This window comes from Miniopterus natalensis, chromosome 1 (genome assembly GCF_054644295.1).
Source record: "Miniopterus natalensis isolate mMinNat1 chromosome 1, mMinNat1.hap1, whole genome shotgun sequence".
NCBI classification, from domain to species: Eukaryota; Metazoa; Chordata; class Mammalia; order Chiroptera; family Miniopteridae; genus Miniopterus; species Miniopterus natalensis.
The window spans coordinates 112,704,173-112,710,351 of NC_142081.1; the positions used below are offsets into that span (position 1 = coordinate 112,704,173).

At 41.5% G+C, this 6,179-nt stretch overlaps 1 pseudogene; it reads right to left on the reverse strand.

Annotated features, from left to right (window-relative positions):
* Positions 1 to 3,328: 3,328 nt before the first annotated feature.
* LOC148094324 (apoptosis regulatory protein Siva pseudogene) lies at positions 3,329 to 3,984 on the reverse strand (annotated as a pseudogene).
* Positions 3,985 to 6,179: the final 2,195 nt, after the last annotated feature.

The following is a 6,179-nucleotide window of genomic DNA, read 5'->3' on the forward strand; positions in this document are numbered from 1 at the left end:
AGGTCACATGCCGGGGCTGCAGGCTCAGTCCCCAGCAGGGGGCATGCAGGAGGCAGAAGATCAATGACTCTCTCACCATTGATGTTTCTCTCTCCCTCTCCCCCTCTGAAATCAATAAAAAATTAAAAATTAAAACAAAAAAAGAACTGGTTAAATTGGGCTCAGGATATTTAAGAAAATGGAGTCTGTGGAAGCACTATCCCATACTGGCTCTGAGCTCAAGCTGTGGAGTTGGGGTACCTGGATTTACATTTACAAGCTGTAATATCTTTATCAGAGTCTTAACCTTTCTAAACCTTAGTATGATTACCCATAAAATGGGGTAATAAAAATACCTATTTCACAGGATCATTGTAGAGTTAAATGAGATGTTATATGAAAATACTTTAGCTCAATCTCAGGCATAAAAAAATGAACATTAACCCAAATTAAGAGTTAAAAATCAGTCACTAAAGTAAATAAAAATTAATCAGTGAGATTTGTGGAAGGTTGGATAGCCAAGATAAAAAAAAGACAAACCTCATCTTATGTACTCTTATAAATATGCCTTTGGGAGTATTTGCTTCAGGCAGAATTTTGTGTTTTCTTAATCCAAAGATACCAGGTCAGTGAGGGGAGAGCTACCATCCTGAGACCACACAGGGTGCTGGGCCGAGCCTGGGGCGCATGCGCCTGGTCCAGTCACGTCGGGTCACGTTGAGTGTGCGCGCCTTGTGCGTTGCGTGGTGCGTGTGGTCACAGTTCCCGCCGTCACACGCTCATCCCGACTGGGGAAAGCGAGCTGTAGTTCTCTGTCCTGCCGGCGTCCTTTCCTCCTTTAACCCCCATTCCCGCCCTTGGCGCGGACTCCGTGCTTCCCGCAGGCCTGTCGGCTCCGGCCCGGGCCCAGGTGAGGGGCGGGAGCTTCTCCCCTGAGCCGCTTCCCCAGGCCCCTCCCCCGCCCCGCGGTCCGCGCCCTCGGCGCTCAGTCCTCTGGGGTTCGCCCCGCTGCTGCTCAGCCTGCCCGCATCCCCTCCACCTACCCCAGCCTCGCCGCTACTCCGCTTGGGTCCCTCCCTAGGCTTTCCTCCTTTGACCTGGTCTTGACTGTCACTCGCCCCCTCCCCCGGCACCTGCCCCATTTCGCTGGGGGCTGTCGCCGGCGGCACTCGCCCCTTAAGGAGGCCTGCGGTCTCTAAAGGGAACTCAGGTTGCGGCTGCCGCAGGTCCATCAGGCCTGGACAGGGTACTCTCTCCCTCTTGGCAGTTCCCACCTTCATGCCTCTCCTGACCATCGCACTAAAAGGCATGGGTTGTGTTTTTGTCGTGCATTTGGTTGCTCCCCGACTCTAGCCATCAGACCAGGTTGTCAAGTTTACCTGTTTTGCTTTTCGTTCGTGGCCCATGAAAGGAAATAATAGTTGGTGACAAAATCCTGTGTTTTGGAAAGTGGGCCTGTAACGGTCTTGCGGTAATTCTTTAAAAAATTTGGCTCTGTACATGCCTTTTTTGGGGGTGACAGTATCTGAAAAGTATCTTAACTGGAAGAGATATCTAAGGGAGGATGTCAAGTAGCCAGTTGGAAATACTGGGGTGAAGCTCCAAGGAGAGTTCTGGCTGGGCATACAGATGAATGTATACATGTCATCCGCCACACTGATGGTAATCAAAGCTACGGATCTGGGTGAAATTGCTTAAAGAGAGTATAGTGCTAAAAAGGAAGGAGACCGAGAATGGAGCCCTGAGGGATTCTTGGCGTTTAATAACTGGATAGAGGAAGACAAGTCTTGTAAAAGAGATGAAAGAATCGGTAGGGTTGGATTCTGCTGAAAGGTAAAGTTGAATGAGGATTGAGAAGCCTGGTGAAACCAAAGTAATTGATCATAGCAGGAGATGTTCGATGGAGTAAGATGGAATATTTCGGTTCAATCCTAGGTCCTGTTCTTTTTATTATTCGCTTTCCACCCTAAGTTTAAATTCCACCTGTATATTGATGACTTAAAAATTTTTATTTCCAGCCTGTTACTTTTGTTTTCAGCTCAAGATCTAAATAGCCCCTGTCTGCTTGAAATCTCAGCTTAATTTTTTTTCTAAGAAATTTCAAGTATAACATGTCTAAAAACCAAAGTCTTAACCTTTCCCTCCATGCCCAAATTCTTCTCCTCTAGTACCCCATGTCATTAAGTGATATATCCATTTATCCATTTTCATAGTCTGGACACTTCTCCCGCATCCCATGTATTCATACCGTTTTCAACTTCTATTTATTCTATTTCCAATATATGTTTTGAATCTATTTCTGTACATCTTCAGTATCACTTTTCTAGTTCAAGCCACAATCCTCATTCACCTGGACTTAATATCACTGGTACCCTGTATTCTCATCTGTAAAATGGCAACATCACCTTATTGGATTGTTATGAGCATTAAATGAGGTAACCATAGTAAGCACATGGCATACAGTAAATAGCCAGTAAGCATTAATTGTTATTTTAATTGTTATAAGCTAAATCACTTCAATACTTTCCTATCTGGTTGCCCTGTTTTCTTTCATTCTTGCTCCTTTTAAAGAAAAAAAGAAAATAATAATAAAATAAAATAAAGATACCAGAGCACTAGAAAGAGGAGGGAAAGCCAGGCGGGAGGTAAAAAGATAGTAGTTTACTGTGGCTGGGGACAGACATAGGAGGGATGAAAACTCTCCAGGCCAAAAAAATATTTGAAACTGATATATCTGCAGACCATTCCTTTTTTTTTTTAGAATGTTTTGCTTTTTTTTTTTTAAATACATCTTTATTGATTTCAGAGAGAGGAAAGGAGAGGGAGAGACAGATAGAAACATCAATGATGAGTCATTGATTGAACCCGCAACCCGGGTATGTGCCCTGACTGGGAATCGAACCCCGATCGCCTGATCCCAGGTCAACGCTCAACTGCTGAGCCACGTCCAGCGGGGCCCTTTTCATATATTTAATGGCCAGTTGGATATCGGCTTTTGGGAAGGGGTTACTTAAGTTTTTTGATAATTTCTCATTAGATTGACTATTTTTTTATTAGCAATTTTAGGGTGTTTTTAAAATAAATTCTGAAAATGAATCATAGTCATAAATATATATATATATCTTGTTAATATATTTTAATACCTTATGATTTGCCCTTAATGATTTCTTTTGAAGAAAAGCTCTTATATTTAAATTCAATTATAAACCTTTTCCTTTATTGATAGAATATTTATATATAAGAAATTTTTACCTATTCCAAGCTCTCATGCAACTTTGCAGAAGCTTTTTGTTTTATCTTTTGCATTTAGATTTATGAGCTATTTGGACATGATTTTTTTTTTTTCTGGTCAAAATATATAGGATTTATTCATTGCCACCACGAGTACAAATATCAAACAGAAAGGCTGCCCCCGGCCAAGGTCCCTCTGCACCGATACCAGTGAGGTCACCTGGCAGTGAGGTCGTCCAGGCGAGGCCACACCCACCGGGCCCTCAGCACTGAACAGGGCACAGCTGGCGCAGACACCTTCCCATGACCGTCACTGCGGTCCACGGGGGCGCACAGGGCGCAGGCCACAGCCCCGCAGCTGCTGCAGGTGCGCACACCCCCGCCCAGGGCAGCTCACCCTGCGCACACTGCTGTCCCGCCGGCAGCTCGCGCGCACCAGGAGCGGGCTCTGGACGCCGCCCAGACCCGTGGGCTTCGCAGGCCTGGGCTCCGCTCCTGGTCGGTGGGCCGTGGGTCCGATCAGCATCTGCCCACGCGGGGCCCGCGGGGCTCCCATGAGACCTGGCTTCGGGGACTGCGGTAGGTCACCCACAGCACAGCCTCCCTCCCACACATGGGCCATGCAGGCTGCGCCCCGTGAGAAAGGAGCTGTGGGGTCTCGAAGGTCTCCCGCGGTAACGCTCCGCGCACACGCCGCGGCCCAGCTCCTTCCAGCCCCGCGGACCTGGAGCTGCAGCCGGGCCGCGTCCCCGAAGGGCAGCCCCGCTTGGGCATCGCCGCGGGCCAGGGCAGCTCTTGGACGTAATTTTTATAATGACACAAGGTAAAGCTTGAAGTCCATTGTCTTCCATATAAATAGCCTAATGCTCGAGCATGATTAATTGAAATGACCATTTTTTCCGCATTGCAATATTGTGTAATCTTGTTACAGATCAGGTGACTATAGATGTAGGTGTGCGTAGCTGTATATGGACACTCTGTTTTGTTCATCTGATTATGGGTCTATCTTTACACCAATTCTAGACCATGTCTGTTCCTGTAGTTTTATAATCTTTTTATCCAACATAGTATGCCTTTCAATTTTATTCTGTACATTCAAAGATTTCTCAACTATTCTTGGACCTTTGGATTTTTATACCCATTTTAGGGTCTTATTGTCAATTTTCACAACACAGAATCTATTGGGATCTTGAATAGAATTATATGTAATCTATAGATCAGTTTGCAAACAAAGACAATCTTTATAATCTGATCTTTGAACATAATATATCTTTCGATTTATTAAGGTCTTTAATTTCTCTCAATAATACTTTTAGTTTTCTATATAGAGTTCTAACACATCATTCACTGTATTTATTCCTAGGAATCTGATGATGCTTGATGGTATTTCAAATGATACCTTCTTAAATTTCATTTTAAATTGTTGTTTCACTATAGAAGGCAATTTAATATATTATATATGCATTTATCTTAACTGTGATCTATTAGTTATTCTTTCACAATTGATTTAGTGGTAACTCAATATAACAACATGCATCCCTGATTTATTAAACTATAAAAAATATATTTTATCACTTCTTATATAATTTAAGGACCTTAGAATATTTTAATTTTATTCACTGTGGTTTACTCTTTCAGCTATTGTTGTCACATAATTTCATTCTATATAAACTTTGAATGTTGAAAGTCAAGATAATTTTTTAAAGGCAATATTCATTTAATTTTCTACTGTTTACCCTTTCTTTTACTCTTTATTTCTCACTACTTCTCTTTAGTTTTATCTCAGACTATTTTGCTCTTGCCTGAGGATCTCTTTTAGAATTTTCTAATCACAGGTCTGCTGCTGATGATTATTTTTTTCATTTTTCTCTGAAAATGTCTATTTTTACCTTCATTTTTGAAAGAAAGTTTTTGGAGGTATTATAACTCTAGATGGACAATTATTTTGTTTCAACCTTTTGTCTTCTATTTTTATAGTGGGCTGAATTGTGTTGAAGTCCTAACTAACTTCAAAGTGTATCAGAATTTGACTGTATTTGGAAATAAGGTATTTAAAGAAGTAATTAAATTAAATGAGGCATTGGGGTGTGCCCTAATCCAGTATAACTGGTATTTTTATAAGAAAATAAATTTGGATATTTCTTGTCAACCCCTTCTGGCCTGCAAAGTTTCTGTCGAGAAATCGGCTGAAAGTCTTATGGGAGGGCCCTTGTAGATTATGAACTTCTTTTCTCTTGCTGCTTTTAAGATTCTCTCTTTGTCTTTTACCTTTGGCATTTTAATTTTGATATGTCCTGGTGTGGGTTTCTTTGGGTTCATCTTGTTTGGGACTTTCTGTGCTTCCTGGACTTGTGTGTCTATTTTCTAAACCAGGTTAGGGGTGATTTCTGTCATTATTTCTTCACACAGGTTTTGAATTCCTTGCTTTCTCTCTCCTTCTAACACCACCATGATGTGAATGTTGGTACACTTGAACTTGTCCCCAGAGCTCCTTATACCATCCTAACTTTTTTGGGGGGGATTCTTTTCTTTTCGCTGTTCTGATTGGGTGTTTTCTAATTCCTTAGCTTCCAAACCTATGATTTGATCCTCTGATTCATCTACTCCACTGTTGATTCCCTGTAATGTATTCTTCATTTCAATTCATGTATTCTTCAGTTCTGACCTGTACTTTTTTATGTTATCTAATTCAAATTTATGTCTTCTAGCTCTTTGATGATGTTCTCACTAAAGGAATATAGTCAATAATATGGTAATAACTATGTATGGTATCAGTGGGTAATAGATTTATCGAGTTGATAATTTTGTAAGTTAAATAATATCTAATCACTAGATTGTACACCTGAAACTAACATAATATTGTACGTCAACTGTAACTGAAAAATTTAAAAATTTTTTAAAGTGGAAAAAAAAGAAAATTTGGGCACAGACACAAAAAAGAACACATGAAGACATAGGGAGAAGATAGC